Genomic DNA, 25,982 nt, shown 5'->3' on the forward strand with positions numbered 1-25,982 from the left:
AAATGAGAAATATTCCCAGTATCTCTTAGAGTGGCGGAGATGTATTTTCCCATCCTAGGGGACCATAGGACAGTTTTTTTTAAGGTTGTAGTGTGATTCTCTGGAGGTGTTTTAAGGACATTTGTGTCTGGGAGGAGCAGTTGGCATAGTGACTGATGAGGTTATAGAGCACAGCTAAAAGTGCACCTGGTGGGTATACCCAGAATTTCTTCCCTATGTATAGTGTGGTTACAAATGAGTTCTGTTTGTTTTTCTTGTGATCATTAGTAGAAACTGAGTGAGGAGGGGTGTTTTAGAAGACTTGCCCTTTGCTTCAAGGACCTTCATTTGATGTCAAGAGATTGTATTAGATGTGGATACCTCATGGCTGGGCTCCGGTGAATGTCAGAGGCTAACGTTCTCCTAACCTAAAGGGAGGGTGCTTGATCAAGTAATTTGCTTTTGAGGTATGTCTAAGCTCTAAGATGAATAATCTTATGCCCTTGAGTGAAATTTAGTCGCTGGTCTTGGTCCTTCCCCCCTTTCCATCACACACACCTTGCAACTTGTTTTCTTTCATCCTCAACACTCTTCCTTCTTTTGTTCCATCTCCCCCCTCCTTTTTTTTTTTTTTTTTTTTTTTGCCTCTTCTTTCTTCTTCTTCTCCTCCTCCTTTATGTACAAGGTTTAGTCTCTTGGTACTGTACCTACTTCCTGGTCATGAAATACCTTTTTTTCCCCCTGACTGTTTTTGTGTATCCTTCATAAAGCAAAATTTCTCTAGAAGGATCTTTTGGAATCTTTATCATGTGGTGCCTGTACCATCTGTTCCGTTGGAAAAGAGTCTACTTTTTTCTGCCCCAAGTAAGAGAAGTTAATTTTGTGAGTGATGCCATAGTGGAAGCCCTAAAGAAAAGGGGCGCTGGAGCCATTGCCAGAGATGACTGTCCTTACATCATGCTGCTTGTTCCCATGGCCCACAAGCCACCTCATTGTGGACAAACTGTTCATAGAAGCCCATCACACTGGATATACTTAGAATTACGGTTCAGCACATTCTCTTTCCTTAGGAGATACATTTACTTTGGAAAGGAATGGTAATAGCCTAGGAGGAGCAAATGCATTTTTGTTTCTTCCACCCTTCTATGCAAGTTAGTCTCCCCAAAAGAGCATAGTGTGAGTGTTAATGACAAGCTTTGATGAAGACATCACTAATTTTCTTCTCCTGAAGCAGGTTTTTAAAAGTAACAGTTTTTTCTTATGGTTTTGCACATAGTAATTTAAAAATACATGTAATATCAGTCTAAGTTTTTGTTCATTTTGAATTTTTCTCCGAAGGGAGTACCTAACCCGTTTGTGTAGTTTATTTCCGTCATGTCCACAGCTTGATATGGGATGCCTTATGTCCAAATTTGAGTGGAGAGGTTAGGGAAACAGTTTATCAGCTGATCCTTTGAATCCTTGGTGGATGTTGTCAATTTCATTCACCAGCTACTGGTGTGTTGGGCTCTGTGCTAGGTACAGGGCAAGCAGTGTTAAACAAGACAAACACTGCTTCTGCCTTTCTTGAGCTTACAGTCTGATGGGGGAGACAGACATTCATTGGATACATGGTTGGAAGCAAGTTCCAAGCGTGTGTGATTTGAGGGGAGAGGATGGGAGAGGCTAGTCTGGGTTGTTGGGGAAGGCTTCACTGAGGAAAAGATTTAAGCAGAGCCTGAAGGATAAACAGAAGCTGGGTAGGTGGTGAGGCCATAGCAGAGGTGCAGTTGGAGGCTGTAAGGAAAATCTTTTTAGGCTCAGGGAATGTCAGTGTGAAGGCCCTAAAGCAGGAAAAAAACTGCTAAGTGTAAGGAAAGGAAAGAAGACCCACATGGCTGGAGAGCTGAGAACAGGCTCCAACAAGACTGCAGGGATGGAGGGCAGGCCTGAAATTGCAGGACCCCATAGGCTGGTTTAAACACTGCAGAGTGATTGTGCATGCACGTGCATGTGTTTGTGTGTGTGGAAGAGAGAAATGGTGAGATTGTTTAAAAGCTCATTTTGGCTACATTTATTGTATTTTGCCAAATACTGTAGTTATTTTGTGAGCTTCTCTTGCCTCTTGAGTTAAACTGTTAGGTATCAATTACTGAAAGTTGGAAACATCCATCAAGCCCTGAGAATAGCAGTATCTAAATTGCTTGCATGAGTGTACTGCTAAAATACAGAAAGAGAAAGGAAGAAAAGTCTCTTTTCCCTAATATATTAGGCAAACTCAGGTACCCTGTGCTCCATCAGAGGAAAAGGAAAAAGGAAAAAGAGCTTCTGTGTATTTTCTTCAACATTCTGAGCCATCCTGCCTTTTGTGCAGTAGAACATTGGATATTCTGGGATTTAGTGTCCAGCCCTCTCTTCACATATTAGAAGATTAAGCCCGGAATGGAAAGGGGATGGATTAAACATTTCACAAACACCTACATTGTATGAGACATAACACTAGGCACTGTAAGTTTGTTATTTGTATCTTTCAAGCCCTAAAAGTTAGTCAAGGGATATTATACCTGCTTGGTTATACATTAATGCTCTATAGTAGAACACTAGTTGGGTCAAAGAGTCCTAAAGTCTAGTGGCGGCTCTGTCACTGCCAGCTGCAGAGTCACTTTATCATTCTGAGCTTTAGTATCTTCCTCCCTAAAAGTGATGAGATTTACCCATTAATAATTGTAAGAATAGTAAAAAAAAAAAACAAAAACAAAAAAACTTAACACTTCTAATGTTCCAGGCACTATTCTAAATATTTTACATGGATTAACTCATTTAATCTTTGCAGCAATTTTAGGAAGCAGTCGCCTTTATTATTCCCATTTTCCAGATGAAGACATTGAGGCACAGAAAGGTGGAGGAAGGAACTAGCCCAAGGTTACACAGTTAGTAAGTGGCTCCAGTATCTGTGTTCCATTCATTACATAATACTTGTAAAGGTCCTTCCTGCTTGATCGTTATATAATTCTAGCTGATTCATAATGTGTCTATATTTAAAGTATGTCGACCTAGAATAGCAGACTTTATTTGGGGGTGGGAGGTGGGGAGGAATTCAGGAGTACGGAGGACTTTGTCTAGTGTTGTGCATATGTTTTGTCACAAGGAAATTTTCTGAGCTGTGCTCTGAGCTTTCTGCTTTCAGTTTTAGGTCCCTTTCCTGCCCACTCAGCACACAGGAGGGCTGCTGCCATGAGCTCTAGCCAGTTGCAGGCTTCTTGGGCCCTTCCAGTGCATTAAAACACAAGCACATTGCAGCACTGCATTCCAAAAATAACAAAAGCTTGCATCATGCTCACCAGATGGTTGTCTGAGGAGGTGCTGTAATTTTGCTTACCCCCGCAGGTGGAAGAAGGTAATGCTTGTCCATATATGTTTGTACTGTGTAAACAGTGCCAAGAGGCCATCTGGAATGTGAGTGATTCAGAGCAAGATTCTCATGGTCTCACAACCACTAGGCAACCTTTTTTGTTGTGTTTTTTTTTTTAACATCTTTACTGAGATATGAGTTAACCTCTCATGAATTTCACCCATTTAAAGTATACTAGTCAATGGTTTTTAATATATTTACAGTGTATAACCATCACCACAATCAATTTTAAAACATTTGCATTATCCTAAAAAGAAATACCCGTTATCAACCATTCCCCCCACCCCCTCTTGCCCTTGGCAGCCACTAATCTGTCTGTATAAATTTGCCTATTCCAGACATTTCATATAATGGAATCGTACGTTATGTGGTCTTTTGTGACTGGCTTCTTTTACCTAGCGTGATGTTTTTTGGATTCATCAGTGTTGTAGCATGTATCAGTACTTCATTCCTTTTTATTAACAAATAATTTTCTATTGTATGGCTATATCATTTTGATTGTCTGTTCATCAACTGATGAACATTTGCGTTGCTCCATTTTTTTGGTTATTATGAGTAATGGTGCTGTGAACATTTGTGTCACATTTTTGTGTGGACGTGTTTTCATTTCTCTTGAATATAAACCTAGGAGTAGAATTGTGGGGTCATGTGGTAACTCTTTAACAGTTTGGGGAACTGCTAAACTTTTCCAAGGTGGCTACACCATTTTACATTATTGTTAGTAATGAAAGAAGTTTCCTGTTTCTTCACATCCTCACCAACATTTGTTATTGTCTGTCTCTTTTATTATATCTATCCTCGTGAGTGTGAAGTGGTAGCTCAGTGTGGTTTATGTTTCCCTAGTGACTAATGATGTTGATCATCGTTTCATGGGCTTATTTAGCCATTTGTACATCTTCTTTGGAGAAATGTCTATTCACATCCTTTGCCCATTTGTTAATTGGGTTATTTATTTTTTCATTATGGAATTGTTAGGGCTCTTCTAGATACAAGTTCCATATCATATATATTATTTGCAAATATATTTTCCTGTTCTGTAGATTGTCTTTCACTTTCTTATGGTATCATTTGCAGCACAAAAGTTTTAAATTTTGACGTCTAGTTTATCAATCTTTTTCTCTTATTTTTTGTGCTTTTAGTGTCAAATCTTAAACCTTTGCCTAACCCTAGGTCCTATTTTTTTTTCTAAAAGTTTTTTTGTAGTTTTAGCACTTACTTAATCTCCCTGAGCCTCAGTTTTGTGACAACAAGAATAATAGCCATACTAGGTTTGTTATAAAGGTGAAATGGATAGCATATATGAATGTGCCTTGTACATAATTCACTTCAGGTTAGGTTTTCCTGGTTAATGATACCAGGGAAAAAATCAGTTTGTATTGCCTGTGTGTGAATTGTGGCTCCTTACGGTTTCTGAGAGTATATGTATCCTGAATTCCTTAAATCGTCCTTTTGGAAGTTGGAGGGGTATAAATTATAAAGGAAAAGATTCAAATAAACCATCAGAATTTTGGAATTGACTCTGCAGTCCTATGACAGTCATCCTTGTGGATTAATGGTGGTTACAGATCATGTAATTCTGTGTACCACTGTTATGTACTTTTGCTCCCAGCAAAAATTTATTAATAATTTGTTAAGGAACATAAGAGATGTGAAACCATTGCCTCATTGCCACTGCATCAAAAGCAATACCCGTCTTCCCCTTGATTCTGATGTGTGATGTGACTGAAGGTACTAGGAGTGATCTATGGAGTATTATGTGATTGAAGTGGTCTGTGGATGGAAGAAGCCTGGGTACCATTGTTCTCGGACTGTACTCTCAGTGTTTAATCCTCACCACTTCTTGTTACCATTACTTTCATCTTATTTAGAATTGAGCAAAAAAGCTAGTTAAATTCCGTTAGGAATAGATTTGAGACAGACCAAAAAAACCAGCAGTGGAGCTATTTTTGTATACAAGACAGATGAATGAGACAATAGGGAAGGTGAGTCCAAAAATTACCATGATGGTTAAGCATTTTTCTCCCCAGATCCATTTTCAAGTTGGCCTTGGAGGGTATAAAAGTACCAGGAGAGAAGGAGAAATGGATAATACAGAGTTAGCCAGAGAGAGGGCTGACCGTTCTCAGTATTCCTATCACATCAGAGGAAGCAAAATACCATTTGCTTGAGAATCTATTCCATGTCCTTCAGTTCCTATATAGTCCAAGACAAGGATGACTCTGTTTTGATTTTTAGATATCAGAGAAATTGTTTCAGCAACCTACTTTTAACATGGTCTAATAGCCCCCACTCAATCAATCTTTCATTTACTGAGAATAAATGATAAAAAAACACTGCTTATCAACTTCTTACCAGACCCTATGTGGGTTGTTGGGAATACTGTTTTGAGTACGACATGATCCTTATTCTCAAGGAGGTCATAGTCCAGTGAACATCTTTCTCAACTACAAAAATGCCCTTCCAGATAAATTTGTGATTTTGACCTTGAAGCTTTTATGTGGTTGTTCTGAGACTGTGGCTTCACAAGGCTTAGAGGGACCACGTTGCATATAGCTGGTCCCTAGTTGTAGTTAGATGTTACCTATCACCCTCTGGTGTCTTTACTGGAATGTTAAAGGCAAATTTGGGGCACCCCTGACCAGCTGTAATGTTAGTCTTTGGTAATCCAGGTTGACACCACAGATGTCCTGTTGCTTTTCTGCCTCTGCTGGGCAGTATTTACAACTTGGATGGAGTCCAGCCCTTCAACTTCTGAGGCCAGTATAAGACACCAAAGATTAAGAGAGAAGAAAGTAAGAAAGTGAGGAAGGTGTAAAACTTGAGGAGACAGGCATACCTTTGTCAAGAAAAATGTAGAGAATCCTTTTTCAGGAGTGGTCAGGGAAGACTTCATGGAAAAGGAGGGACCAAAGGGTGGGTGGGATTGGCCTGGACAGAAAGAGTAATGTGTGAGGGAACAGAAGGAACCCTCAATGAAGAAACCAGCAGGACTAAAAAGGAGGGTTCTTTTCTGAGAGCAGGAGGATATACTGGGGTGTTGTTAGGATGGGATTAGATTATTAAACCAAGCCAAGCCTGAGAGTTTCGAGTTAGTATTGTAGGGAATCTCTAGGGGTTTCTAAATAGGAGGAAAGGACAGGTAGAAACAGTACTTCAGGAAGATTCAGCCGTCTGAAACATGATAAGGGAAGAGGGAAGGTTGAAATACAAGGGCAAGATGATGTGGGAAGGCAAGAGGGTAGGCATTGTTCCCCATTTCACAGATGAATAAACCAAGGTCACATGCTAAATACTTCACTTAGAACACTACTGCAAATAAGTCTTGAGCCAGGTCTGCCTGACTCTGTGTCCTTTCCACGACTTCATGCCCTGGTGTGGGCACGGTGGAACATTTGAAGCCGGAAGTAGAAATGAGGGTGATTGGGTAGGATTTAGCGATTGACCTGGAGGAATGGGGCAGAAATGACCCTCCGGCTTGGAGCTAGGATGGTAAGAGAATGCTGGGTTTGTTAAGAGAGACAGTGTAGTCTGAAGGAAGATGACATATTAAACCTTGGATACTCAAGTTTAGTCCATCTCTCTCTGTTTGTAAACTGGAAAATAATGCCCAAAGGACTTAAATGATGTGCTCAAGATGGCACATCTGCGACCAGCACTCACCCGCCTGAGAGGCTTGTCTGCTAAGCTGCTGGGGCGGGTGGGGGCTGGGAGCTGAGGCTCGGGCTTCGGAGGTCAGACCCCAGGGAGAGGACTGGGGTTGGCTGCGTGAACACAGCCTGAAGGGGGCTAGTGCGCCACAGCTAGCTGGAAGGGAGTCCGAGAAACAGTCTCAAACTGCCTAAGAGGCAAGAGACCATTGTTTCAGGGTGTGCGAGGAGAGGGGATTCAGAGCACTGCCTAAATGAGCTCCAGAGACGGACGCGAGGCACGGCTAACAGTGCAGACCCCAGAGACGGGCATGAGATGCTAGGCTGCTGCTGCAGCCACCAAGAAGCCTGTGTGCAAGCACAGGCCACTATCCATACCTACCCTCCCAGGAGTCTGTGCAGCCAGCCACTGCCAGGGTCCCGTGATCCAGGGACAACTTCCCCGGGAGAATGCACGGCGCGCCTCAGGCTGGTGCGACATCACGCCGGTCTCTGCCGCTGCAGGCTCGCCCTGCACTCCGTATCCCTCCCTCCCCCCAGCGTGAGTGAGCCAGAGCCCCCTCATAAGCTGCTACTTTAACCCCGTGCTGTCTGAGCAAAGAACAGACATCCTCAGGCAACCTACACGCAGAGGCAGGACCAAATCCAAAGCTGAACCCCAGGAGCTGTGCAAACAAAGAAGAGAAAGGGAAATCTCTCCCAGCAGCCTCAGGAGCAGCGGATTAAATCTCCACCATCAACTTGATGTACCCTGCATCTCTGGAATATCTGAATAGACAACGAATCATCCCAAATTGAGGAGGTGGACTTTGGGAGCAAAGATATATATATATTTTTTCCATTTTTCACTTTTTATGAGTGTGTATGTGTATGCTTCTGTGTGTGATTTTGTCTGTATAGCTTTGCTTTTACCATTTGTCCTAGGGTTCTCTCTGTCCTTTTTTTTTCTTTTTTTCTTTTTTTTAGTATAGTTTTTTGCGCTTGTTATCGTTGGTGGATTTGTTTTTTGGTTTGGTTGCTTTCTTCTTTCTTTTCTTTTTAATTACTTAAAAAATTTTTTTTAATAATTATTTTTTATTGTAATAACTTTCTTTTATTTCGTTTCATTTTATTTTATCTTTTTCATTCTTTCTTTTTTCCTCCCTTTTATTCTGAGCCATGTGGATGACAGGCTCTTGGTGTTCCAGCCAGGCATCAGGGCTGTGCCTCTGAGGTGGGAGAGCCAAGTTCAGGACATTGGTTCACCAGAGACCTCCCAGCTCCACGCAGTATCAAACGGCGAAAATCTCCCAGAGAACTCCATCTCAAAGCCAAGACCCAGCTCCACTCAACGACCAGCAAGCTACAGTGCTGGACACCCTATGCCAAACAACTAGCAAGACAGAAACACAGCCCCACCCATTAGCAGAGAGGCTGCCTAAAATCATAATAAGGTCAGACACCCCAAAACACACCACCAGACGTGGACCTGCCCACCAGAAAGACAAGATGCAGCCTCATCCACCAGAACACAGGCACCGGTCCCCTCCAGCAGGAAGCCTACACAACACACTGAACCAACCTTACTCACTGGGGGCAGACACCAAAAACAACGGGAACTACGAACCTGCAGCCTGCGAAAAGGAGACCCCAAACACAGTAACTTAAGCAAAATGAGAAGACAGAGAAATACACAGCAGATGAAGGAGCAAGGTGAAAACCCACCAGACCTAACAAATGAAGAGGAAATAGGCAGTATACCTGAAAAAGAATTCAGAATAATGAGAGTAAAGATGATCCAAAATCTTGGAAATAGAATGGAGAAAATACAAGAAACATTTAACAAGGACCTAGAAGAACTAAAGAGCAAACAAACAATGATGAACAACACAATAAATGAAATTAAAAATTCTCTAGAAGGGATCAATAGCAGAATAACTGAGGCAGAAGAACGGATAAGTGACCTGGAAGATAAAATAGTGGAAATAACTACTGCAGAGCAGAATAAAGAAAAAAGAATGAAAAGAATTGAGGACAGTCTCAGAGACCTCTGGGACAACATTAAACACACCAACATTTGAGTTATAGGGGTCCCAGAAGAAGAAGAGAAAAAGAAAGGGACTGAGAAAATATTTGAAGAGATTATAGTTGAAAACTTCCCTAATATGGGAAAGGAAATAGTTAATCAAGTCCAGGAAGCACAGAGAGTCCCATACAGGATAAATCCAAGGAGAAACAAGCCAAGACACATATTAATCAAACTATCAAAAATTAAATACAAAGAAAAAATATTAAAAGCAGCAAGAGAAAAACAACAAATAACATACAAGGGAATCCCCATAAGGTTAACAGCTGATCTTTCAGCAGAAACTCTGCAAGCCAGAAGGGAGGAGCAGGACATATTTAAAGTGATGAAAGACAGAAACCTACAACCAAGATTACTCTACCCAGCAAAGATCTCTTTCAGGTTTGACGGAGAAATTAAAACCTTTACAGACAAGCAAAAACTAAGAGAATTCAGCACCACCAGACCAGCTTTACAACAAACGCTAAAGGAACTTCTCTAGGCAGGAAACACAAGAGAAAGAAAAGACCTACAATAACAAACCCAAAAGAATTAAGAAAATGGTGATAGGAACATGCATATTGATAATTACCTTAAATGTAAATGGATTAAATGCTCCAACCAAAAGACATAGACTGGCTGAATGGATACAAAAACAAGACCTGTGTATATGTTGTCTACAAGACACCCACTTCAGACCTAGGGACACATACAGACTGAAAGTGAGGGGATGGAAAAAGATATTCCATGCAAATGGAAATCAAAAGAAAGCTGGAGTAGCAATTTTCATATCAGACAAAATAGATTTTAAAACAAAGACTATTACAAAAGACAAAGAAGGACACTACATAATGATCAAGGTATCAATCCAAGAAGAAGATATAAGAATTGTAATATTTATGCACCCAACATAGGAGCACCTCAATACATTAGGCAAATACTAACAGCCATAAAAGAGGAAATCGACAGGAACACAATCATAGTAGGGGACTTTAACACCCCACTTTCACCAATGGACAGATCATCCAAAATGAAAATAAATTAAGGAAACACAAGCTTTAAGTGATACATTAAACAAGACGGACTTAATTGATATTTATAGAACATTCCATCCAAAAACAACAGAATACACTTTCTTCTCAAGTGCTCATGGAACATTCTCCAGGATAGATCATATCTTGGGTCACAAATCAAGCCTTGGTAAATTTAGGAAAATTGAAATCGTATCAAGTATCTTTTCTGACCACAACGCTATGAGACTAGATATGAATTACAGGAAAAAATCTGTAAAACATACAAACACATAGAGGCTAAACAATACACTACTTAATAACGAAGAAATCACTGAAGAAATCAAAGAAGAAATCAAAAAATACCTAGAAACAAATGACAATGAAAACACGATGAGCCAAAACCTATGGGATACAGCAAAAGCAGTTCTAAGAGGGAAGTTTATAGCAATACAATCCTACCTTAAGAAACAAGAAACATCTCAAATAAACAAGCTAACCTTACACCTAAAGCAACTAGAGAAAGAAGAACAAAAAAACCCCGAACTTAGCAGAAGGAAAGAAATCATAAAGATCGATCAGAAATAAATGAAAAAGAGATGAAGGAAACGATATCAAAGATCAATAAAACTAAAAGCTGGTTCTTTGAGAAGATAAACAAAATTGATAAACCATTAGCCAGACTCATCAAGAAAAAGAGGGAGAAGACTCAAATCAATAGAATTAGAAATGAAAAAGGAGAAGTAATAACTGACACTGCAGAAATAGAAAGGATCATGAGACATTACTACAAGCAACTATATGCCAATAAAATGGACAACCTGGAAGAAATGGACAAATTCTTAGAAATGCACAACCTTCCGAGACTGAACCAGGAAGAAATAGAAAATACAAACAGACCAATCACAAGCACTGAAATTGAAACTGTGATTAAAAATCTTCCAACAAAAAAAGCCCGGGCAGGACGAGATGGCTTCACAGGCGAATTCTATCATACATTTAGAGAAGAGCTAACACTTATCATTCTCAAACTCTTCCAAAATATAGCAGAGGGAGGAACACTCCCAAACTCATTCTACGAGGCCACCATCACCCTGATACCAAAACCAAACAGAGATGTCACAAAGAAAGAAAACTACAGGCCAATATCACTGATGAACATAGATGCAAAAATCCTCAACAAAATATTAGCAAACAGAATCCAACAGCACATTAAAAGGATCATACACCACGATCAAGTGGGGTTTATCCCAGGAATGCAAGGATTCTTCAATATACGCAAATCAATCAATGTGATACACCGTATTAACAAATTGAAGGAGAAAAACCACATGATAATCTCAATAGATGCAGAGAAAGCCTTCGACAAAATTCAACACCCGTTTATGATAAAAACCTTCCAGAAAGTAGGCATAAAGGGAACTTACCTCAACATAATAAAGGCCATATATGACAAACCCACAGCCAACATCGTCCTCAATGGTGAAAAACTGAAACCACTTCCACTAAGATCAGGAAGAAGACAAGGTTGCCCACTCTCACCACTATTATTCAACATAGTTGTGGAAGTTTTAGCCACAGCAATCAGAGAAGAAAAAGAAATAAAAGGAATCCAAATCGGAAAAGAAGTAAAGCTGTCACTGTTTGCAGATGACATGGTACTATACGTAGAGAATCCTAAAGATGCTACCAGAAAACTTCTAGAGCTAATCAATGAATTTGGTAAAGTAGCAGGATACAAAATTAATGCACAGAAATCTCTTGCATTCCTATACACTAATGTGAAAAATCTGAAAGTGAAATTAAGAAAACACTCCCATTTACCATTGCAACAAAAAGGAATAAAATACCTAGGAATAAACCTACCTAAGGAGACAAAAGACCTGTATGCAGAAAATTATAAGACACTGATGAAAGAAATTAAAGATGATACAAATAGATGGAGAGATACACCATGTTCTTGGATTGGAAGAATCAACATTGTGAAAATGAATATACTACCCAAAGCAATCTACAGATTCAATGCAATCCCTATCAAACTACCAATAGCATTTTTCACAGAACTAGAACAAAAAATTTCACAATTTGTATGGAAACACAAAAGACCCCGAATAGCCAAAGCAATCTTGAGAAAGAAAAACGGAGCTGGAGGAATCAGGCTCCCTGACTTCAGACTATAGTAGAAAGCTACAGTAATCAGGAGAGTATGGTACTGGCACAAAAACAGAAATATAGATCAATGGAACAGGATAGAAAGCCCAGAGATAAACCCACACACATATAGTCACCTTATCTTTGATAAAGGAGGCAAGAATATACAATGGAGAAAAGACAGCCTCTTCAATGAGTGGTGCTGGGAAAACTGGACAGCTACATGTAAAAGAATGAAATTAGAACACTCCCTAACACCATACACAAAAATAAACTCAAAGTGGATTAAAGACCTAAATGTAAGGCCAGACACTATCAAACTCTTAGAGGAAAACATAGGCAGAACACTCTATGACATAAATCACAGCAAGATCCTTTTTGACCCACCTCCTAGAGAAAGGGAAATAAAAACAAAAATAAACAAATTGGGCCTAAAAACTTAAAAGGTTTTGCACAGCAAAGGAAACCATAAACAAGACGAAAAGACAACCCTCAGAATGGGAGAAAATATTTGCAAATGAGGCAACTGACAAAGGATTAATATCCAAAATTTACAAGCAGCTCATGCAGCTCAGTATCAAAAACACAACCTAATCCAAAAATGGGCAGAAGACCTAAATAGACATTTCTCCAAAGAAGATATACAGATTGCCAACAAACACCTGAAAGGATGCTCAACATCATTAATCATTAGAGAAATGCAAATCAAAACTACACTGAGGTATCATCTCACACCAGTCAGAATGGCCATAATCAAAAAATCTACAAACAATAAATGCTGGAGAGGGTGTGGAGAAAAGGGAAACCTCTTGCACTGTTGGTGGGAATGTAAATTGATACAGCCACTATGGAGAACAGTATGGAGGTTCCTTAAGAAACTAAAAATAGAACTACCATACGACCCAGCATACGACCCTGAGAAAACTACCATACGACCCTGAGAAAACCATAATTCAAAAAGAGTCATGTCCCACAATGTTCATTGCAGCTCTATTTACAATAGCCAGGACATGGAAGCAACCTAAGTGTCCATCATCGGATGAATGGATAAAGAAGATGTGGCACATATATACAATGCAATATTACTGAGCCATAAAAGGAAATGAAATTGAGTTATTTGTAGTGAGGTGAATGGACCTAGAGTCTGTCATACAGAGTGAAGTAAGTCAGAAAGAGAAAAACAAATACCGTATGCTAACACATATATATGGAATCTAAAAAAAAAAAAAAAGGTCATGAAGAACCTAAGGGCAAGACGGGAATAAAGATGCAGACCTACTAGAGAATGGACTTGAGGACATGGGGAGGGGGAACAGTAAGCTGGGACAAAGTGAGAGAGTGGCATGGACATATATACACTACCAAATGTAAAATAGATAGCTAGTGGGAAGCAGCCGCACAGCACAGGGAGATCAACTCAGTGCTTTGTGACCACCTAGAGGGGTGAGATAGGGAGGGTGGGAAGGAGTGGGACACAAGAGGGAAGAGATGTGGGGATATATGTATATGTATAACTGATTCACTTTGTTATAAAGCAGAAACTAACACACCACTGTTAAGCAATTATTCTCAAATAAAGATGTTAAAAAAAGATGGCACATCTGGATGTTATGAGTCTGAACTTGAAGCAAAGTTTCCTGACTCTATTTTTTTGAGTAAAGTGATGGTGGGACATATTAGAGGGCATTGCCTAGAACAAATAAATAAAACAAATATCTAGTTTGGTAGCCCAAAGCTCACACAGAAGAGGTGACTAACTGAAGATTTTAAAGAGAATTTGGTATCATATATTGCAGTTATAGTCTCCTCACCATCTGCATGCCTGACTCTCCAGAAGACTGTCACTCTTTGAGGGCTGGGATTTTCTTTTTTCTAAATCTTCATGCCTGGAAAATTATAAGTGCTCAAAAAAATGCTTTTTGAACTAATTAATGGTAAATTAAGGAGCCTATAATTTAGCTAATGCTTGGTTATTATCTGTTACTATTAGGGGTGCCTCTTCTTCTTTCCTCCCCAGCTGTAGCAAAACTCTTCCTGACTGACCTGACAGAGAAACCCAAAACTTTGTTATCTGCTGTCCTGTCTGGAGCTCCCCGAGGGAAGCTTAGTCATGATGGAGGGCTCTGATGAGGTAGAGTATAGCTGAACACCCAGGGCTGGACAGTGGACAGCACCAAGGCCATGGAGATCAAAGGTCAATAACTGAGCTTTGTTTCAATTTTAAAATGGTAGATTTTTTTCACCTTTAACATATAGATATAACATTCATAATATGTGAGTTATAATCATCATTTAATTATATGGATTATGAACACAGCAACCATAATTTGTGGTGAATAAATTAAGTCTTGACTCACCACTTGAGAAATATTGTCAATCCTATCAAGAAATTTAATCTTCCTTTGTTTGCTTGGCATTAGTTATTTTCTCCTGATTATAAGAAAGAATTGTTTCCTGTTACTCTGTATTAAGATAGAGGTTTACAGGTTTTGAAAGCTGAAGGAGACTACTAGAGACTATTAAACTCATGCTTTAATTCTGTAGAAAAGGAAACTAAAGCCAAAAGAAGTTAGGGACTTATTCAACCCTTTTGCTTCTCTTGTTCTATACCTGCTTAATTATATTCACTAGTTGTTTCTTCTTATGGCTGATGAAAAAGCACCTTTCCTTCACTTTTTTCTTTACTTTTGGCCTAAGTTTCTGTAATGGATTTTTTAAAATTTTTTATCTTTTGGCCACACTGCATGGCATGAGGGATCTTAGTTCCCCGACCATGGATCAGACCCGTGCCCACTGCAGTGGAAGTGTGGAGTCTTAACTACTGAACTGCCAGGGAAGTCCCATGTAATGGATTTAAATAGCTCCTTCTCATGTTTTTCTGCATTTCTACATGGCCTCATTTCATTATGGATTTTTTAAAATTTACAGTGTGTAAATGTTTTATTTTTATCTGTGTTTTCTTTTTCTGTTTAACAGTAAGATTGTAAACTTCTGGTTTCTCATAACACCTAATCAGCAAAAGTTCTGAAAAAGCTATGATGGGTTTATAGGCAGAATGATGTACCCTAACATGAGGCTGACGTTTCACTAAGTGGGCATCCCACTACTTGTTCTATTTGAGTGTTGTTTTTGGGCCAACATAGAGTAAGCCCACTGTAGCCTCTCTCCCACTGATTACAATTAAAAGCTCAGAACAAAGTACTAAAAGCAAGTACTTGAGGACTCTGAAAAGTATAACAACAGGCAGACTGGGGAGGGAAGACAAAACTTGAACGATCAACATGATAAAGATCAACACTCTTGAAACAAACAGAAAGGCAGAGATTTTGGCAGAGAAATATGAACTATTAAAAAGGACTAAAAGGTGGGTTCCCTGGTGGCACAGTGGTTGAGAATCTGCCTGCCAATGCAGGGGACATGGGTTCGAGCCCTGGTCCGGGAGGATCCCACATGCCGCGGAGCAGCTAAGCCTGTGCGCCACAACTACTGAGCCTGCGCTCTAGAGCCCGCGACCCACAACTGCTGAGCCCACGTGCCACAACTACGGAAGCCCGCGTGCCTAGAGCCCGTGCTCTGCAACAGGAGAAACCACAGCAATGAGAAGCCTGCTCGCCACAACCAGAGAAAAGCCCACGCACAGCAATGAAGACCAATGCATCCAAAAAAAATAAAATAAAATAATAAAATAAATTAATTTATGAAAAAATAGGACTAAAAGGACATTTTTGAACTAAAAAATACAATATCTGAAAATTTTTTTAAATCATTCAGTAGATGGGCTTAGTAGAATGCAGATGACACAGGAAAGAATCAGTGAACTTGAATAAATCAATAGAAAGTATCTAGTCTGAAGAACAGAGAGAAAAAAGATTGGGAAAAAAATGAATAAAATCTCAGGGACTTGTGGGACAATAACAAAAGGTCTAACATTCTGGCACTGGAGAAGGGAGAAAGGGAAAGGAGAAAGAAATTGGTGAAGAAAAGGGGTTTGAAAAAATAATAACTGAAAATTTCCCCAATTAGGTAAAAGCTACAAATTTACAGATTCAAGAAGCTCAGCAAACTCCAAGCAGTATAAACTCAAAGAAAGACATACCCACACACAACATAATGAAACTGCTGAAAGCTAAGAAAAAAATCTTAAAAGCAGCAAGAGTAGAAAGACACAATACATATAGGGAAACAACAATTTCAATATCTGGGATTTCTTTTCAGAAAGCATAGAGGCTAGAAGAAAGTGGAACAACATCTTTAAAGTGCTGAAAGAAAGGAATTGTCAACACAGCATTCTATATCCAATGAAATAGTATTCAAGGGTTAAGGCAAAATAAAAATATCCTTAGATGAAGGAAAATTGTAATAAGGAAATGCTACAGGCAGTTCTTTAAGCTGAGGGGAAGTGGTAACAGGGGAAGTTAGAACATCAGGATTAAAGGAAGAGCAACAGAAATGATAAATATCTGGGTAAATAGACTTTTTCTCCTTTTAATTCTTTAAAATGTGTATGACTATTGGAAGCAAAAACTGTAACGTTGTCATTGGGGGTATAGTGTTCATTGTATGTATATGTAATATATATGATAACTATAATTAAGTGGGAAGGCTGAAAGTACTTATATGGTTTTAGGTTTGTATGTTTTACTTGAAATGATAAAACAACACTAAATAGGCTGAAAGTTAGATATGTATTTCATAAGTCCTAGAGCAACTAATGAAAAAATACCAAGAGATACAGCAAAAACTCCAATAGATAAATTAAAATGGATTCATACAATCTGAAAGAAGGCAGAAAAGGGAAGAACAAACTAACCCTGCACCTCCCCCCCCAAAAAAAACAGGAAACAATCAAAAATAATAAAATATTGTCCCTAATTCCAACCATATTGATATCTAGGTCTATATCTATTAAGTGTAAGTGGTCTAAACAGATGAAGTAAAAGATACAGATTGTCAGGGAAAAAAAAGAAGACCGAACTATATGCTGTCTATGAGAAGCCTATTTTAGAGATCAAGAAAGATTGAAAGTAAAAGTATATATTAACAGATGTAAAAATTCTCAGCAAAATATTAGCAAATTGAGTCCAAAAAATATAAAAAGAATTGTACACCATGACCAATTAGAATTGATCCAGGATATGCAAGGCTGGTTCGACATTTAAAAATCAATTAATCTATCACATCAACAGACTAAAAAAGAAAAACCACACAATCGTATCAATAGATGCAGAAAAGGCATTTGGCAAATCACCCACTCATGATAAAAACTCAGTAAAATAGGGATAGAGGAGAACTTTCTCAACTTGATAAAGACTAGCTACAAAAAACCTACAGCTGACATCATACTTAATGGTGAGAACCTAGAAACTTTGCCACTAAGATCAGGTACAAAGCAAGCATGTCCCCCTCATCACTCCTTTTTAACCTCATACTGGAAGTCCTTTCTAATACAGTAAGGCAAGAAAAGGAAATTAAAACTATACAGATTCAGAGGACTTCCCTGGCGGTCCAGTGGTTAAGACTCCACACTCCCAATGCAGGGGGCACAGGTTAGATCCCTGGTCAGGGAACTAAGATCCTGCATGCCGCACGGAGTGACCAAACAAACAAACAAAAAAGTATACAGATTCTGAAGGAAGACATGAAACTGTCTTTGTTCACCAATGATATGATCGCCTATGTAGAAAATCTGAAAGAACTGACCAAAAAACTGGTACTAATAAGTGATTATAGCAAGGTTGCAGGGTACAAGGTTAATGTGCAAAAGTCAGTTGCTTTCCTGTATACTAACAATGAACAAGCGGAATTTGAAATTCAAAACACAGTATCTTTACATTAACACCCCTAAAAATAAAAGACTTAGGTATAAATCTAACAAAATATAGGCAAGATCTATATGAGGAAAACTACGAAACTGGTGAATGAAATCAAAGAAGCTTTAAATAAATGGAGAGATATTCCATGTTCATGAATAGAAAGACTCAGTGTTGTCAAGATTTCAGTTCTTCCCAACTTGATCTATAAATTCAATGCAATCCCAGTGAAAAATCCCAGAAAGTTATTTTATGGATGCCAACAAACTGATTCTAAAGTTTATTTGGAGGGGTGGGGGCGGGTAAAAGACCCAGAATAGCCAACACAGTATTGAAGGAGAAGAACAAGGTTGAAAGACTGACGCTACCTGACTTCAAGACTTACTATAAAGCTACAGTAGTCAGTATTGTGTGGTACTGGTGAAATAATACACAAATAGATCCGTGTAACAAAATAGAAAGCCCTGAAGTACACCCACATAAATACAATCAACTGATCTTTGACAAAGGAGCAAAGGCAGTACAATGGAGCAAAGATAGTGTCTTCAACAAATGGTACTGGAACAACTGGACTTTTATATGAAAAAAAATGAATCTAGACACAGACCTTACACCCTTCATCAAAATTAATTCAAAATGGATCACAGATCTAATTGTAAAATGCAAAACTATGAAACTCTTAGAAGATAGTGTTGGAGAAAACCTAGATGACCTTGGGTATTTTGATGCCTTTTTAGATAAAATCCCAAAGACACAATCCATGAAATAAATAATTGATAAGGTGGACTTCATTAAAGTTAAAAACTTTTGCTCTGTTAAAGACAATATCAAGAGAATTAGAAGACAAATCACAGACTAAGAGAAAGTATTTGTAAAAGACATTGGATAAAAGGACTGTTACCCAAAATACACAAAAAACTCTTAAAACTCAACAATAAGATAACAAAGAACCCAATCTAAAAATGGGTGAAACACCCTAACAGACACCTCACCAAAAAGATATACAGATGGCAAATAAGCATAGGAAAAGTAGCTCCACATCATATGTCATCAAGGAAATGCAAATTAAAGCAACGATGAGATACCACTACACACCTGTTAGAATGGACAAAATCCAGAACACTGACAACACCAAATGCTGACAAGGATGTGAAGCAACAGGAACTCTCAAACATTGCTGATGGGAATGCAAAGTGGTGTTAGCCACTTTAGAACAGTTTGGTGGTTTCTTACAAAACTAAACATACTCCTACCATATGATTCAGTGAAAGCACTCCTTGGTATTTATCCAAAGGAATCAAAAACTTAGGTCTACACAAAAACTTATGTTCACACAAAAACCTGCACAGGGATCTTTATAGCAGCTTTATTCATAGTTACTAAAACTTGGAAGCAAGCAAGATATCTTTTAGTAGGTGAATGTATAAACAAACTGTGGTACATCCAGAAAATGGAATATTATTAAACGCTTAAAAGACATGAGCTATTGAGCCATGAAAAGACCTGGATGTACCTTAAATATTACTAAGTGAAAGAAGTCAATCTGAAAAGGCTACATACTGAATGATTCCAATTACGTGACATTCTGGAAAAGGCAAAACTATGGAGACAGTAAAAAGATAAATGGTTGCCAGAGGGAGGGGGGTGATTGTTGTGGGAGATGAATAAGATGGGTATATATTATCATACATTTTTCCACATCCATAGAATGTACAACACCAAGAATGAACACTAAGGTAAACTATGGACTAAGGTAAATTATGGTGTGCCAATGTAAATGGTAAAAAAATGTACCGTTCTAGTGAGTGATGTTGATAATGGGGAAGACTATGCACATGTGGAGGCAGGGGACATGTTGGGAATTTCTGCCTCCCTCTCAATTTTGTTTTAAACCTGTAATTGCTCTAAAAATTGTAAGTCTTCTTAAAAAGTTTTTAAAAAATAGGAAAAGGTATACCATGCAAACACTAATCAAAAGAAAGTTGAATTGACAATATTAACATAGACAAAGTAGACCTCAGAACAGGGAAAATTGCAAGGGATAAAGAAGACATTGCATAATTATAAAAGGATCAATTCATCAAAAAGACAGGAATCCTAAATGTGTATCCAACTAAAAGCATATTGTCAAAATATATGAAGCAAAAACTGATAGAACTGAAAGCAGAAATAGATCCACAATTAAACTTGGAAACTTCAGCATTCTTCTTTGAGTAATCCATAGAACAAGTAGACAGTAAGTCACACAAAGATATAGAAGATCAGAACACTGTCAACCAACTTGACCTAATTGACAATATAGAAGAGTCTCACAACAGCAGAATACTGCATTTTTTCAAATGCACATGGAATATTCACTAAAACTGACCATATTCCGGGCATAGTAGAAACCTTACCAAATTTAAAAGAATGTTCTGTGTCTTAACAAAAAGTAAACTAGAAATCAATAAGAGAAAGATGTAGGAAATCCCCAAACATTAGGAAATTAAACAGTACACTTCTAAGTAACCTGTGGGTCAAAGAAGAAGTCTCCAAGAAAATTAGAAAATATTTTCAACTTAAATTGAAAACATAACAGTGGTCGGGCAGGGGTAAAGTGTGGGGGGAGGGCTTGGCTACAAAGGGATAGCACAAAGGAATTTTAAGGGGAGGATAATGGAGTTTTTCTGTATCTTGATTATTATGGTAGTTAGAGAACTATGAATTTATCAAAACACAGAACTGTTAACCAAAGAAGAAATTTCACTATGCATAAATTTTAAAATAAATACTAAAAAATTTAAGTGTCTTTTAAATGGAATAGTTTTTTATTTTTTATTCTTTTTTAAGTGATGTGTTTGGATGAGCTACTTGTCACAAGGCTGCTGCGTAAAAAATAAGGAAAGCTACAGTCAGACATGGGTATGACTCACAAGTAACCACTTTTTTTGGTTTGGATCTTTAAAGAAATAAGGGCATCTCTATTTAGAAATTTTGATTTAAAAATGGTGACTGTTGTGAAATAAAAAAGGAAGAAAATATAGTGCAAAACCAACATGAGCTATGCCATTTTAGATCCAAATATAAGTGCATTTTTTAAAGAAAATTGTGCTCATTGAAAAAATACATACTGTTCAACATTACTTGAACTGAAAAATGACTTGCAAACAATTGCTGTCAATTAAGTATAAAAAGACACTTGCACTACGTGAGAAAAAAGCAAGCTGTTAACAGTTTCAGAATAATGATCTTCAAATCTTTAATTTCTTTGAATAATGTTTTGTAGTTATCAGAGTATAAGTTTTACACTTCTTTTATTAAGTTTATTCCTGTTTTGTTCTTTCTGATATTGTAAATGAAATTATTTTCTTTTTAAAAATTTTTTAAATTTTATTTATTTTGGGCTGTGTTGGATCTTCGTTGCCGTGCGTGGGCTTTCTCTAGTTGTGCAGAGCGGGGTACTCTTCATTGTAGTGCGCGGGCTTCTCATTGTGGTGGCTTCTATTGTTGCGGAGCACGGGCTCTAGGCACGCAGGCTTCAGTAGTTGTGGCTCGCAGGCTCAGTAGTTGTGGCTCACAGGCTCTAGAGCGCAGGCTCAGTAGATGTGGCGCATGGGCTTAGTTGCTCCATGGCATGTGGGATCTTCCCTGACCAGGGATCAAACCCGTGTTCCCTGCATTGGCAGGCGGATTCTAACCACTGTGCCACAAGGGAAGTCCTGAAATTATTTTCTTAATTTCATTTTCAGATTGTTCATTGCAACTGTATAGAAGTACAACTGATTTGTGTATATTGGTCTTTTTTTTCCCCAATATCTTTATTGGAGTATAATTGCTCTACCATGGTACGTTAACTTCTGCTGTATAACAAAGTGAATCAGCTATACATATACACATATCCCCATATCCCCTCCCTCTTGAGTCTCCCTCCCAACCTCCCCATCCCACCCCTCTAGGTGGTCACAAAGCACCGAGCTGATCTCCCTGTGCTATGCAGCTGCTTCCCACCAGCCATCCATTCTACATTTGATAGTGTATATATGTCCATGCCACTGTCTCACCTCATCCCAGCCCACACTTCCCCCTCCCCATGTCCTCAAGTGCACTCTGCACATCTGCGTGTTTATTCCTGTCCTGCCCCTAGGTTTTTCAGAACCATTTTTTTTAGATTCCATATATATATGTGTTAGTATACAGCATTTGTTTTTCTTTTTCTGACTTACTTCACTGTGTATGACAGACTCTAGGTCCATTCACCTCACTACAAATAACTCAATTTCATTTCCTTTTATGGCTCAGTAATATTGCATTGTATATATGTGCCATTCTTTATCCATTCATCTGTCAATGGACACTTAGGTTGCTTCCATGTCCTGGCTATTGTAAATAGTGCTGCAATGAACATTATGGTACATGACTCTTTTTGAATTATGGTTTTCTCAGGGTATATGCTCAGTAGTGGGATTGCTGGGTCATATGGTAGTTCTATTTTTAGTTTTTTAAGGAACCTCCATACTGTTCTCCATAGTGGCTGTATCAATTTACATTCCCACCAACAGTGCAAGAGGTTTCCCTTTTCTCCACACCCTCTCCAGCATTTATTGTTTGTAGACTTTTTGATGATGGCCGTTCTGACCGGTGTGAGGTGATACATCATTGCAGTTTTGATTTGCATTTCTCTATGATTAGTTTTTGTTGAGCATCCTTCCATGTGTTTGTTGGCACTCTGTATATCTTCTTTGGAGAAATGTCTATTTAGGTCTTCTGCCCATTTTTGGATTGGGTTTTTTGTTTTTTTGATATTGAGCTGCATGAGCTGCTTGTATATTTGGAGATAAATCCTATTATCAGTTGCTTCGTTTGCAAATATTTTCTCCTAATCTGAGGGTTGTCTTTTCGTCTTGTTTATGGTTTCCTTTGCTGTGCAAAACCTTTTAAGTTTCATTAGGTCCCATTTATTTATTTTTGTTTTTTTTTCCCTTTCTCTAGGAGGTGGGTCAAAAAGGATCTTGCTGTGATTTATGTCATAGAGTGTTCTGCCTATGTTTTCCTCTAAGAGTTTGATAGTGTCTGGCCTTACATTTAGGTCTTTAATCCACTTTGAGTTTATTTTTGTGTATGGTGTTAGGGAGTGTTCTAATTTCATTCTTTTACAGGTAGCTGTCCAGTTTTCCCAGCACCACTCATTGAAGAGGCTGTCTTTTCTCCATTGTATATTCTTGCCTCCTTTATCAAAGATAAGGTGACTATATGTGTGTGGGTTTATCTCTGGGCTTTCTATCCTGTTCCATTGATCTATATTTCTGTTTTTGTGCCAGTACCATACTCTCCTGATTACTGTAGCTTTCTACTATAGTCTGAAGTCAGGGAGCCTGATTCCTCCAGCTCCGTTTTTCTTTCTCAAGATTGCTTTGGCTATTCGGGGTCTTTTGTGTTTCCATACAAATTGTGAAATTTTTTGTTCTAGTTCTGTGAAAAATGCCATTGGTAGTTTGATAGGGATTGCATTGAATCTTAGATTGCTTTGGGTAGTATATTCATTTTCACAATGTTGATTCTTCCAATCCAAGAACATGGTGTATCTCTCCATTTATTTGTATCATCTTTAGTTTCTTTCATCAATGTCTTATAGTTTTCCGCATACAGGTCTTTTGTCTCCTTAGGTAGGTTTATTCCTAGGTATTTAATTCCTTTTGTTGCAGTGGTAAATGGGAGTGTTTCTTTAATTTCTCTTTCAGATTTTTCATCATTAGTGTATAGGAATGCAAGAGATTTCTGTGCATTAATTTTGTATCCTGCTACTTTACCAAATTCATTGATTAGCTCTAGTAGTTTTCTGGTAGCATCTTTAGGATTCTCTACGTATAGTATCATGTCATCTGCAAACAGTGGCAGTTTTACTTCTTCTTTTCCGATTTGGATTCCTTTTATTTCTTTTTCTTCTCTGATTGCTGTGGCTAAGACTTCCAAAACTTTATTGAATAATAGTGGTGAGAGTGGGCAACCTTGTCTTCTTCCTGATCTTAGTGGAAGTGGTTTCAGTTTTTCACCATTGAGGATGACGTTGGCTGTGAGTTTGTCATATATGGCCTTTATTATGTTGAGGTAAGTTCCCTCTGTGCCTACTTTCTGGGTTTTTTATCATAAGTGGGTGTTGACTTTTGTCGAAAGCTTTTTCTGCATCTATTGAGATTATCATATGGTTTTTATCCTTCATTTTGTTAATATGGTTTAACACATTGATTGATTTGCTTATATTGAAGAATCCTTGCATTCCTGGGATAAACCCCACTTGATCCTTTTAATGTGCTGTTGGATTCTGTTTGCTAGTATTTTGTTGAGGATTTTTGCATCTATGTTCATCAGTGATATTGGCCTGTAGTTTTCTTTTTTTGTGACATCTTTGTCTGGTTTTGGTATCAGGGTGATGGTGGCCTTGTAGAATGAGTTTGGGAGTGTTCCTCCCTCTGCTGTATTTTGGAAGTTTGAGAAGGGTAGGTGTTAGCTCTTCTCTAAATGTTTGATAGAATTCACCTGTGAAGCCATCTGGTCCTGGGCTTTTGTTTTTTGGAAGATTTTTAATCACAGTTTCAATTTCAGTGCTTGTGATTGGTCTGTTTGTATTTTCTATTTCTTCCTGGTTCAGTCTCGGAAGGTTGTGCATTTCTAAGAATTTGTCCATTTCTTCCAGGTTGTCCATTTTATTGGCATGCAGTTGCTCGTAGTAATGTCTCATGATCCTTTGTATTTCTGCAGTGTCAGTTGTTACTTCTCCTTTTTCATTTCTAATTCTATTGAGTCTTCTCCCTTTTTACTTGATGAGTCTGGCTAATGGTTTATCAATTTTTTTTATCTTCTCAAAGAACCAGCTTTTAGTTTTATTGATCTTTGCTATCATTTCCTTCATTTCTTTTTCATTTATTTCTGATCTGATCTTTATGATTTCTTTCCTTTTGCTAATTTTAGTTTTTTTTTTTTCTTTCTCTAATTGGTTTAGGTGTAAGGCTTGGTTGTTTATTTAAGATGTTTCTTGTTTTTTGAGGTAGGATTGTATTGCTATAAACTTCCCTCTTAGAACTGCTTTTGCTGCATCCCATAGGTTTTGGGCCATCATGTTTTCATTATCATTTGTTTTTAGGTATTTTTTATTTCCTCTTTGATTTCTTCAGTGAACTCTTGGTTATTAAGTAATGTATTGTTTAGCCTCCATGTGTTTGTATTTTTTACAGTTTTTTTCCTGTAATTGATGTCTAGTCTCATAGCATTGTGGTCGGAAAAGAAACTTGATATGATTTCGGTTTTCGTAAATTTACCAAAGCTTGATTTGTGATCCAAGATATGATCTATCCTGGAGAATGTTCCATGAGCACTTGAGAAGAAAGTGTATTCTGTTGTTTTTGGATGGAATGTCCTATAAATATCAGTTAAGTTCATCTTGTTTAATGTGTCATTTAAAGCTTGTTTCCTTATTTATTTTCATTTTGGATGATCTGTCCGTGGGTGAAAGTGGGCTGTTAAAGTCCCCTTCTATTAGTGTGTTACTGTCGATTTCCTCTTTAATGGCTGTTAGCATTTGTCCTATGTATTGAGGTGCTTTTATGTTGGGTGCATAAATATTTACAATTCTTATATCTTCTTCTTGGATTGATCCCTTGATCATTATGTACTGTCCTTCTTTTTCTCTTGTAATAGTATTTATTTTAAAGTCTATTTTGTCTGATATAAGAATTGCTACTCCAGCTTTCTTTTGATTTCCATTTGCATGGAATATCTTTTTCCATCCCCTCACTTTCAGTCTGTATGTGTCCCTAGGTCTGAAGTTGGTCTCTTGTAGACAGCATATATACAGGTCTTGTTTTTGTATCCATTCAGCCAGTCTATGTCTTTTGGTTGGAGCTTTTAATCCATTTACATTTAAGGTAATTATCGATATGTATGTTCCAATTACCATTTTCTTAGTTGTTTTGGGTT

At 38.1% G+C, this 25,982-nt stretch overlaps 1 protein-coding gene across 5 annotated transcripts in view; it reads left to right on the forward strand.

The window, feature by feature from the left end:
• PLEKHA8 (pleckstrin homology domain containing A8) overlaps positions 1-25,982 on the forward strand; it is a 92,165-nt gene that overhangs the window by 24,912 nt on the left and 41,271 nt on the right. The gene's annotated exons all lie outside the window — the stretch shown is intronic.

Source organism: Eschrichtius robustus, chromosome 8 (assembly GCF_028021215.1).
Source record: "Eschrichtius robustus isolate mEscRob2 chromosome 8, mEscRob2.pri, whole genome shotgun sequence".
NCBI classification, from domain to species: Eukaryota; Metazoa; Chordata; class Mammalia; order Artiodactyla; family Eschrichtiidae; genus Eschrichtius; species Eschrichtius robustus.